The 12089-nt window shown below is 55.2% G+C and overlaps 1 protein-coding gene across 2 annotated transcripts in view; it reads right to left on the reverse strand.

Annotated features, from left to right (window-relative positions):
* The window catches only part of LINGO1 (leucine rich repeat and Ig domain containing 1), a 207317-nt gene that overhangs the window by 117754 nt on the left and 77474 nt on the right, over positions 1 to 12089 (reverse strand). For both annotated transcript variants that reach the window (XM_008015742.3, XM_008015739.3), the window contains one exon: positions 4855 to 4916. The gene's annotated coding sequence lies outside the window, so the exon portion shown is untranslated. The remainder of the gene's footprint in view (positions 1 to 4854; positions 4917 to 12089) is intronic.

Genomic DNA, 12089 nt, shown 5'->3' on the forward strand with positions numbered 1-12089 from the left:
TCACCCTAGAATGTTCTATAGCCCTGCTAATAACAATGACAACTTTGACTAGAATTTACTGAGTGCCTACTACATGTCAAGTGTCATTCCTAGTGCAGTACCTGAATATGCCATTTATCCCCTAGCAGCCCGTGAGGTGGGTTCTACTATCATTTTCCCCTTACCCAATGGGAAAACTGAGGCCCAGAGAGCTAAAGTAACATGTCTAAGGCCACACATCTGGTAAGTACTGGAGCTGGGACTCATGCCATGCTGTCTGATGCCACAAACCAGGTTATCAGTAGCTACCCATCTTGCCTCAGGGGCTCGGGTGGTGCACATGACTTTCTGAGCCTGAGATGGTCCAGCACCTGCCCCTTACCCATCTGTGTCAGAGCTGCCCCTGCCTTTCTGTCCCTCTATATCCAGACTGGTCCAGGCTCTCTCTTTCCCTCTAGCTGCACAGGCAGGCATCAGGCCTGGGCCACAGCACCAACATGGGGAGACACAGGCAGAGGGCATCAGTAGACAATCTGGAGCAGCAAGGCAGGGGGGAAAAGCCAGACTTCAGCATCAGAATGGCATTGGGGCCCTCTTGAGCCTCAGTCTCCACATCTGTAACATGGGAACAGGAAGGACCTGCAGGCAGGTTAGGCTGAGGGGAGGTGTGGCCCATGCCTCCCTCAGGCCTGGCCACAGAAAGGTTGGTAAATGATAGCTGGGGCAGGGTCCTGGCTCCTCAAGACCTTGAGGGGCTGTCCTGGGACTGCCCACTGAGAAAAACCAGAGCTGGGTCCCCCAGGATCTCCGGCCACCATTAGGGTCAGAATCCTGCCTCACAACTGCCTAGCTGTGTGGCCGTGGGCAAGGCACTCTGCCCCTTTGGCCTTGGATAACGGGAGAATGATGTTTACTCATGCTTGGCATACAATGTCTTAGCTGAGAATTATCTTTATTATCCCAGGGTACCTTCCAGCCCCCCGGACACCCCTCCATCCTGGCAGGCAGGCTGGGGTGGGGGCAGAGTCATGGGAGGCACATGTGTGGGGAGAACAGGCTGGGCCCAGACACCAGGCTCCAATGTAGAAGCCACCCCCAGGTGCCAATACTGTAGGAGGTGGCAGAGAGCCGCCCCACTGCCCTAGTTTCCCAGAGAGCTTCCTTGCTGCAGTGGGGAGAGACTCGGCACACAAATGCACATGCAATGCACACGCGTGCACATCCAGGTCCATGTGTGCCCCCCGCCCGGGACAGCCAGAGCCTGGCACTAAAGCCAGCCCCACTCCTGGTATCCTCAAACCCTCCAGGGCACAGGACATGGGAAAGGGGATTCAATCCCAGCTCTGCCTTTTCTGCGACTTGGGTCAACTAGCTTCCCTATGTGGGCCTCCATTTTTCATAGGGAAACAGGGATAATGGCATCCCTCTCCTGCGTGAGAACCAGTGATGTTCCATGTGTGAAGAGCCTGTGCCAGTTCCTTCTCCTCACGCTCCTCCCTGCCACCACCACAACGTGTCAGGCCTCTCCGCTCAACCCCAGCATTGCCACTGCTGCTGCTCTGTGCCCCATTAAAGCAGCCTCCTTATTTCCTTGAGGCTCAGAGATTTCATCCCTCTGTGCCTCCTCTACCCAGGTGGCTGAGAGCTCCTGTCACTGAAGCAGGGACAAGCTCTCTCCAACTGCACACCCAGCTCCCCCTGTCCAGCACTACCCCTGGCAGCCCTCAGTAACTGACACCCAGAGGGAGACAGCGGAAGAAACCGGAGCCGCCTCCCCCACCACAACCACAGCAGCCTGGATACAGGAACCTGAATGTCACCCAGTTCAGACTGAACTGGCTCTGCTGCCCACCTGATCAGCCACCAACCATGGCAATGACAAGCACAACTACTCCACTGACAGGCCCTCACCATGTACCAGGTCATATGTAAAGACTTCTCATGCATCATCTCATCTCATCTTCCCAATACACCTATGAGAAAACAACTGCTGTGCCCATTTTACAGATGAGGAGACTGATGCACAGAGAAACCATGAACCCAAGTCTAGCTCAGGACTTGAGGTCTGCACTCTACACTTTACTGCTAGGTCCACCCACAGCTCCTCAGAAATGCCCAGGACCAGGGGGCTGGCAGAAAGAGCAACAGGGCCTCCCTTCTGCGCTGAACTGAGGTGAAAACCAACAGCATTGTTTGCAGCAGACACATTCTGACTTTAAAGTTAAAAATTGAGTCCCCAAGTATAGGATGTTGTTTAGGGAACTGGCCTAACATCCACCCCCATGGTTCTGCTCCCCTGTTTTAGAAATGAAGGTAGCGCTAGCTTGCATCCGCATCTCAGGCCCACACAAAACTTCAGGCCGGTAAACTCTGGTGGTGATGATGGGGCGGCGGGAGGTGCCCAGCAAATGCACCCATCCAAGCAAGACCCTTTCCCCAGGCCTGCTGGGTTGTGCCAGGTGGACTGAGGTCCCTTCTGGAGTGGACTTCACATGTGCAGGCCCCTCAGACGGGCATCCACCCCTTAGTGCCTCAGTGGCTTCCCCTGAGGCAGAGCTTCCGGCCAACGCTGGCCACACCCCATGCCAGCCCTGCCTGCACACAGAGCCCATGATGGCTCCCTGCTCTGCACTCGGACAGATGCCGTTGTTGTAACTATGGCTCCTGGGTTTGCATAATGCCTCCTTCCTGGCTCCCATGCCCCCCAGCATGCACGCTCAGGCTCTGATCCAGCACAGGCTGCTTTTATTCCAAAGATTTCATGAGGCCATCCCACGAGTCATAAATAATCGAGGGTGCTCAGATGCTGCGTCCAGGTGTGTTGACTGACAGCCCTCCCCACCGGCCACGGCCGGCCTCCCGGATTGGAGCCTGCCCCTTCTCAGCTCTCCCCTGAATGGCATCCCTTCTACTGAATCCTGTGTCTGTAGATCCCTGAATTGCCTGCCCACCCTCCTTCCTGTTTCTAGGCCCTCTCAGCCCCAGCCACCCCCACAGCTCCCCCATCCAAGTCGGGACAAGTGCCTGGAACTCATTCTCACTGAACCGAGTAGGGCTGGGGCCCACTCAGCCACCCACACGATGACAGCTGAAGGCAGTTGCTGTGGGGTATCTTCTCAGAGGAGGCACACTCTGAGCAGAGGGGACTGTTAGTGTCCAAGTGCGGAGGAGAGGGAAGAGGGCATGTCCAGGAAGGACGGATGTGCCCCAGACCCAGAACCCGAGAGACTAGCCCAGAGACTCCCTCTCACAATCTTGCTGGCTGTGGCTGCCTGGTCCACACACACATCTTCATGGATGCAGCCTCCAGCTCCCACCCCCAAGCCATGACCCCTGAAGGCCTGACCAGAGGACATGGTGGCCAAGGGCGTGGCCTCCAACCATAGCCCTCCTCTCAGGTGACCCACCACTGGGAGACAAAGTGTAGGGAGAGAGATGGATAGACCCATGGGACCTGGAGTGGAGACCAAGACCAAATCCTACCTTGCCACCAAGGCCGCGGCAAGGGAACAAACTGCTCCCTCTCATGGGTTGCTGTTGCTAAGATTAATGAGCTAACTAAAGTATGAAGACAGTTCTTGTACACTTAAAAAGAGGTGATCAACCATCATAAATTAATCACAATTAGCACCCCTCCTCCGGGCAGTCTGCCTGGATTAGGTCCACTGAGCGTAGTTTCTCCTCTCCCAAATGACAGGAGGCTGCACGCGCCCTTGCAGGGGCATCTGAGCTGCCGAGGGCTGCACTTCTCCAATCCCCAGATCCTTCAAACTCTTTCCAAGGCTCTGCTGCAAAATGACTGTGTGTTTTCACATCTATTGAGCACCAACTGTGTGCCAAGCTCTTGGTACTTGGCCTTCTACACATAACACAGTGCTCAGGAGGATGCGCTATGAGGAGCTCCCTTTTATAGATACGGAAATTTGAAGACAGAGCCCTAACTCCTTATATAAGTTAACCCCTGCCCTGGGCCGTGGGGCCAGTTAGGCCAGGGAAGGGTGGAAGATGGACAGCCACACCTCTTCAGCTCCCACTACTTCAAATCCGATAGAGCTGCTGCTACTGCTGCTTCAGGCTTGTGAATAGGGGTGCCATCTCCCCAACTTCACACTCCTTCTGCTCCCTCCTGAGCACGTAGGTAAGGCTGACTCGGAAGAGACGCCTAGGCCCTTGACACCAAATTAAAACCAGAATCCCAGAGAGAGGGAGAGCATGGATTTTTTTTTTTTAATTAAAAAGCAAAAAAAAAAAAAAAAAAAAAAAAACAACCAGAAGCCCTCCCTGTAATCATCCCCAGGACAGAGTGTTCTTGGAACTGAAGTCGAGGTTAGGGGCTACTGGGGACAGCCTTGCCACCCCTTATCTAACAGTGATCCCCAGACACAGGAATAGTGTCTGAAAAATGCTTATCACAGAGCACAACCAGGCCCTAAGGTCAGAGCCTGACCACCCAGAGCACCCCCAGACCCAAAAGATTCCCTGGCCGGCCCACCTCACCTGAGTGGCCCACAGCTCCACCCCTCCTCCAGAAGGAGCCTCCAGGATCCCCAAGTTCAAGGCTGGCTGGTGCCTGGACCAGGCACCCACGCTCCCCAGGGCCCGAGCGGTTGCCCTCCAAGGGCCCCCAGTACCCACAAGCCTGACCCATCAGATCATGGAGCTGCCTTCCTCCTTTCTCCTAACAGCTGATCCCCAAACCTTCCCGCCTCCACCTCGCCCAGTGACTCAAAAGTGCCCCTCCCCAGGAACATGGCTGGGGACAGGAAAGGGGGGTCCAGGAGATGGTAGAGGGGTGGCAGAGAGAGGGCTGCTGCTCTGCACACACCCCTTGGCCCCACTGCATCCACCAACACAGACAGCAGCTGCTCAACTCACTCAAGCATTGGCTCAGGTCTCAGGGCTCCAGGCTCAAGATCAGGGCCTCCTCAGTGGGACACCTGCAAAGAGACAGCAGGGAAGAGGTGAGAGGACAGTCAGATTGGGGCCTGCAGACCCATCCTGCAGTCCAATCCCACCCAAGCCCCTGCCCAGCCTGGGCTTCCCCATGCACTGGGCCAGACAGAGCAGGAGGAGACCTGGACCCTGCCCTCTGGAAGCTTGCGGGCAGCCTAAAGATGCCACATTCATTCCAGAGTCAAGATTGCACTTTCGGTAAAGAAAGGGCCTGGGCTACAGCAGGCTGGGATGCAGGCACCCACACGGCCCCAGAGGACACACAAACTGGACTTGCAGCACAGCCCCCACCTATCCAAGCCTGTCTGCAGTGGAAGTCACAGTTCTCTGGCCCCTGGACACACAGGGCTGAACCTCAAATCCTCCCTCCTGAGGCCACATGTGGTTCATGGTCCCTAGGAGCACAGAGGAGCTGGTGGGAAGGGAGTACGCACGGCTGCCTTCGCACGTCTGCCTGAGGCCTTTACCTGGCCCCCGTCTCAGCTTTGTCACTGGTTCACCCTGTGACCCTCACTGTGCCTCCCATCAGTACAAGCAGGTGTAGCAGAGTTGCTGGGACTTGTGCAAACATAGCTTGCTGGGCTCCACCCCAAGACTTTCTGACCAGTAGGTCCTGGGGGCGGGGGGGCCTGAGGATCTGCATTTCCAACAAGCTCCCAGGTAATGCTGATGCCGCTGGTTGGGGATCACACTTTGAGAACTGCTGGCCTTGAAGATGTGTCCAGCCTGGAAAGTACAAAGCCCATACCCTCAAGGAGTTCCCAGGCTACATGGGAGACCACTCATACACACACATGCACGTGTGCGCACATATCTTACTCCCAGCGGCCACGGTGGAAATGTGGCTTCTGAACACTAAGGAGATCTGACAAGGGCAGGCGGTGGGCTGGTGCAGTCACGGAAGGCTTCCCAAAAGAGGTGAAGACCTAAATGACTACCTTCACATATTATAGTCTTAATATGCAAATAACACATGAAAGCATCCTCTTTTTAAGAGGTTCAAATACAGTAGTCTGTACAGTAAACACCCTCATTCCCAGTCACCTCTCCAGAGGTACTGAATGCCATCCCTTTGGCGTGAAACTTTAACTGTGTACTTGCACATGTGTGCAGAGAGGTGTACACAGACACGGGGGTATATACCAGGGATCACAGCCCCTATACTTGTGTGCACCTGCATTCCTCACTTCACAACAGATTTTTGAGACCTTTCCTTGTCCATACACAGCAATAACCATGCTTGTGCTCACTGAGCACCTAATGTGTGCCAGACACTGGGCTGAGTGCTGTACCTCTTAACTCATCTGATCCTATTAATAGCTCCCTAAGTGGGTGCTGTTTTGATCCTCATTTTGTAGATGAGAAACTGCAGTGGGCCAGGTGCGGTGGTGCACACCTGTAATCCCAGCACTTTGGGAGGCTGAAGGGGTAGGATCGCTTGAGCCCAGGAGTTCAAGACCAGCCTGGGCGACATAGCAAGACCCTGTCTCTACAAAAAAAAAAAAAAAATTAATTTAAAAAAGTAGCTGGGCATGGTGGTGTGCACCTGTGGTCCTAGCTACTCAGGAGGCTGAGGCAGGAGGATCACTTGAGCCAAGGTGGAGGCCACAGTGAGCTATGATCGTGCCACTGCACTCCAGCCTAGGTGACAGAATGAGACTTCATCTCCAAAAAAGAAAAACCAAAAAAGAAAGAAAAGAAAAGAAAACTGAGGTGCAGAGTAGAGTGGTGACCAGTAAGCCGCCTGAGTATACAGCCAGGGCATAGTGGAGCCAAAGTGTGGATCTGGGTTGTGAAGCTCCAGCATGTTCTGCTAATGGACAGTCACAGCTGAGCTCTCGTGGTGCTGCACTGAGGCATGCCACGTGGGGTGTACCCTCACCTGTGTAACCAGGCCCCCAAGGATGAGTGCTTAGGTGTTTCCAATTTTTTATTTCAAACATTGCTGGAAAAAAACATCCTGTCTCATTGCACACACGTGTAAGTATTTCTCTGGGTGCAGTCCTAAAGGGTAGATCAAAGCGTATACATGTTTTACATGTCGATACTTGCTTCCAAGTTGACCTCCATAAAACATCTGTACTGATGTGCAACTGTCCATTTCCTCATGTGAGCCCTATGTTAGAACAGTTCCCATTTACTCAGCACTTGTTGTGCATCAGATTCAGTAACATCTGGGTTGTCACCTCCATTCTGCAGAAAAGGAAACTGGCTCAGAGAGGTTATGCTGCTTACCCAAAGTCACAGAGCATAGCAATTTGCCTCAATATTGTAAAAGAGAAGAGAAGGGAGGGAAGAAAGGAGAAAGGGAGGAAGGGGAGGAAGGAGGGAGAGGAAGGAGGGAGAGAAAAAGACAGAGAGGGAGGGAGGGAAATTCCTTGACCTCACATACCCTCCCATTTGTCTGCTTCCCTTTAATAGCAAAACTCACGGACTGTCTCTACTGTCTCCACTCCTTCACTTCCAGTTCCCTCTCCAGTTCTGTCCCCACCACTCCACAAAACTGCTCTTATCAAGGTCCCCCAGAAATCTCAGTTTTGCCAAGCCCAATAGTCATTCTCTGTTCCCCCACCGGTCCCTGAGCTTTCAGCAGCATCTGACATGGCTGATTGCTTTCTCCATCAGAAGACATTTTATCTCCGGGTTTCCAGGACTCGGCCTCTCCGGGCTGTCCTCCTACACCTTCTCCCCTCTTACCTAACTTCCCTCCAAGCATCTGAGGCCCCAGGGCTCACCAGGACCTCCTCTCCATCTCATCCTGTCTGCACACTCCTCAGCTTTAAACCCCTGCTGTGCCCCAGGTCCCTCTCACCAGCCTCAGCTCCCTCCTCAGCACCAGCTTATGTTCAGAGGCCTATTTGTCATCTCCACTGCTCATCTAACAGAACTGTCCAAAACATAACTCTTCATTTTTATCCCCAAATTACATCTCCCTCAGCCTTGACTTCTCTCTTTCTCCCTCAGCCCATACCCAAGCCGTCAGCAAACCCTGTCAGGTCTACCCCAGAACACGTCTGGAACCTGACTGCTTCCCCCAGCTCCTCTGCCCTGCCCTGGCCAGCTCTTGCCGGGATTACTGAAACAGCCTCCTCCCTCACTCAGCTCCTTGCCTCCATCTCTGGCCCCAAACTATCAGAGCAGCACAATGACGTGAGAATCAGGCCCTGCGGCTGCCCTGCCATGAGCCCATGGTACAGTTTGAACTCAAGTTCAAACTCTCTCCAAAGCCGTCAAGGCCCTGCCCACCTCTCAGAAATCATCTTCCACCACAATCGGCCTCCCTCCCACATGGGCCAGTCTCAGAGTCTCTGCCCTCTTGCTCCTTCTACTGAAGGTTCTTCCCCCAGGCTTTCTTACCATCCCATTCAAATGAGCCCTCTTACCATCCCTAGTCGCCCTAGGTAAAATGCCCACCATGCACCCCAGTCTCTCCCAACTTTCTAAGCATTTCCTCTGCCCGACATTATCTTGTTTATTTATATGTGGCCTTGTTTCTTGTCTGCCTCCTCATCACAACATAAACTCCATAAGGCATGCAGGGCCTGAAGCCACCTCTTTCACCTCTGGATTCACCTCTGTACTATGTGCAGTGCTTGGCACCCAGGAGACAGTCAATATATATTTGCGGAAGGAAAGAAGGAAGGAAGGAAGGAAGGAAGGAAGGAAGGAAGGAAGGAAGGAAGGAAGGAAGGAAGGAAGGGAGGGAGGGAGGGAGGGAGGGAGGGAGGGAGGGAGGGAGGCAGGCAGGCAGGCACAGTCAGCTCTACGAGGCTCTGAAGCCTGTGTTCTCACTCCCTACATGAACTGCCTCCCATATGAAGAAGCGGGCAGGAGCCAGAGGGCATGCCCAGTAAGCAGGACACGCTGCAAAGGCAGGGAGGTGGAAGCCAGACTGAGGCCTGGCCAGCTGGCGCAGCAGAGCACACTGCACAGCACTGGGGTCCCAGCCTCCCTGGGATAACAGGCCCAGTAGCCCCCACCCCAGGGGTTCTGGGGCTCTTAACACCTGCCAACCTGTCCCATTCAGGAGGGAGCCTTGGGGGCGGCCGGCAGCTGAACGCGACTGGCGGGGGGCCAGGATGCCTGCCAACAGCTGGCGCCACTGCCAGGCAGCCCAGTAATTGTGTTCACAGCGGAAATTGGTCCAGGGAGTTTTTTCCTTTCGCCTCCCATTTTCTTTCTCTTCCCTTCCCCCCTTGGAGCTGCAAGACTCAGAAGATTGATCTTTGCCTGAAACGGAGGAGATAACTCGATATAATGAACTCCACTGTCCCTCTTGCTGTTTGGAGCTTTTAAAAAATTTAAAAGGGCTAGGGACAAAAAAGCAAGTCCTTGGGGGCCTCTGGGGTTGCTTCCCCTCCCTCAGAAGCCCCTGGCCCTACTCCTGTGCCCCTCTGCAACTCCCCATCTCCTTCCTTTTCCCTTCTTTTTCCCTTGGGATGCCTTGATGGAACAAAGGTTAAAAATAACCCCTTTCTCTTGCAGGCTTTAAAAATAATTTTGGTGAGGTCAGGGCTGGGTCCACCAATCACCCTGCCTCCCACGCCCCCCGCCACTGTGATCACCCCCTCTTCCAAGAGTCACCAGCCAGCCTGGGGGTGACAAGTTGGCTCAGTCCACCTTTTCTCAAAGCATTTCAGGAGGCCCAGCCCACCTACTGAGGTGCTGCCAAAGACAGCTTTTGTTCCTGCAAGTGGTTCTTTAAAGAGCCACCTATGATAAACAAAGGGAGCACAGTACCGGCTGGGATGGCTGCGACAGAGAAGCTGCCCCTGCTTTCTGGGGGACTGTGCCTCCCCTCAACCCATCAGCCAGCGGCCCCTCCAGCCAGCGGCTCCTGGGTTCTGTGCCCCGCATGCATTCACATATTCAGTTAGCGTTTATGGAGCACCTATTCTGTGCCAGGCACTGAGCCGAGAGCTGGGGACCCAGGGGACCACCAAACCCTTCTGATTCCTGCCCTCAGTGGCTGTAAAGCCTGGTGGCAGAGGCAGTCATTAATCAAGGCCACACTTGGGTGGGAGACACATTGGGATAAGGGCTTTAAAGGAAAAGCCAAGGAGCCATGACAGCATGGACAGTGTGGTCAGGGAGGGCTTCCCTGAGGAAGTGTCCTTGGAGCAGAGGTCTGAAAAACAAGTATGAGACCACCAGGCAGAGGGTATGCGTGGAGGGCTCCAGGGACTATGGGGAGGGTCTGCTCCCAGGAGTGCACCATCCGATTACAGCCTCTCCCTGGTGCTCTGCCTGCAGAGAAAGGCCAGATCGCCAAATTACCCACCTGGCATTCAAGGCTTTTCCTAGCCTGATGTCTGCCCCCAAGACCCTCTTGTCTCCAGCCTCTCCCTCCAAGATGCAGCACAAATGCTGCCTCAATGGCCCCACCCTCGTGCTCCTCCCTACCCGGCACAGACCATGCTGGCCTGTTATGGGATGTTACAGGTTCACCTGCCCGTCATGCTGTGGGGCCTCTGTGTACCTGGTGCCCCACTCACAGCCAAGGGTGTGTGTCAAGGGGAAGACAGCACATGGAAGCACCCTCAGGAGGTTTTGACTCTGATCAGCGAGGGCTGGAGGCATCAGGGAGCGCTTCCTGGAGGGGCGGGGCGGGGCTTTGAATACACAAGGATTTGGACAGTAGGGTGGGGAGTCCAGAGCAACAGGGACAGAGGCTCAGAAAAGACCTGCAGAGGTGGGCACCTAAAGACCGAGGCCTGCCCAAGCAGATCTCTAACCTTCAACCCCTAAAAAGGCCAGGAGGAGAAGAAGAAGCTGAGGTTCCAAGAAGGCAGTGCTTCCGCCGAGCTATGCAGCCCGGCAACAGTGGCCAAAGGTGGCAGCAGCCTCCCTCCTGTCCCTAAGCAGTCATTGTCCACACATATCCATCTCCTGGGGCTCAGGCACTCCTCCCCCAGCCCTGCCCTCGCCCCCAGAAGAGTTCACACACCAGGAGTCAGGCAGCTACCATACCATGTGGCCAAGGAAGGGAACCAGGAGCCTGGAGAAGCCCAAACCTGGGCCGGCGGGGGCAAGAGACACCTGAAGTGCTTCTCCAGGAAGGAGACATTGGCTGGGCTGGGGAGCGCACTCTCAGCAGGGGACACCCTGCAAACAGCCTCACAGGTGCCCCCTCTAGATTTGCTTCTTTGCTCTCTAGGCTTCTGGCCTGGCTGAGCTTCTGGGAACACGAGTCAGCAGCACCCCAAGCCTGAGCCTTTAGGGAACCAACCCCCGCCCCACACACTGTCCTGAGAGGCTGGGAAACTCCTGGAACCTTCCCTGACCAGTCTCAGGTTTTCCGCCCTCTGCCTTTGAGCCCTGAGGACCCCCTACCCCAGCCACCTTTAGAGGATACAGCAGAGGCCAGGGCTCTTGCCCCAGGAAGGCCCCTGACCACCCTTCCCTGGGGTCCTCAGAAGCCTAGGCCCCAGCGTCCCCAAGAGCAGCCCTGGAAACAGGGCCCAGCCACCCAGGAGGGGCAGGCCGCAGGCCCCACCGACTACACTGTGGCCAGCCGCTCTCCCCAGGGCCCACCACTGCCAGCAAGAAACAAAACCGCTTGACCTTGTGGTTCCGCAGACAAGTAGCTTCCCGCCTCAGCTTCCCCAGTGCAGTCCCCTGAGGCTGCGGGCTCTGTGGGCATCAGGTACAGTTGGAGGTAAAGGAAGCTCTATGCAACCAGCCCTGCCTTGCTTCTGGGGACTGGAGAAGCCCTGGTCCCCAAACGTACTCAGAAAGCCTGGCCTAGAATGCTCTCACCCAGAATGTCAAAACACAAGGCTTCCCAAGACCTCAGCTGAAACCAGAAAGGAGAGGGGCCAAGAGGAATCCTGGGTTCAGATGGAGAGAAAGAGATGGGCAAGGGAGAAGGGCAGAGGTAGGGTTGGGCCATCCATAATGGGCAGGGCCTCCAATGCCAGGCAAAGGTGCTGAGCATCACCCTCTGTGCCCAGGAGCTCCATGGACCCATCCAAGCAGAGTGGGGCCTTCTGCCAGGCACTGGTAAGATGAGAGGCTGGGCAGAGGGGATGCTCCCGAGGAGCTAACGGACCTGGCTAAGCCCCACAAGCCTAGCTCAGGCTGGGCCAGAGAAGCTGCCGGGGACACGTGTGGAGCAGTGTTTTCTCCAAAGCTTCTGAAGGTGAGAAGGCACAGGC

The sequence above is a fragment of the Chlorocebus sabaeus genome, chromosome 26 (assembly GCF_047675955.1).
Source record: "Chlorocebus sabaeus isolate Y175 chromosome 26, mChlSab1.0.hap1, whole genome shotgun sequence".
Classification (NCBI taxonomy): domain Eukaryota; kingdom Metazoa; phylum Chordata; class Mammalia; order Primates; family Cercopithecidae; genus Chlorocebus; species Chlorocebus sabaeus.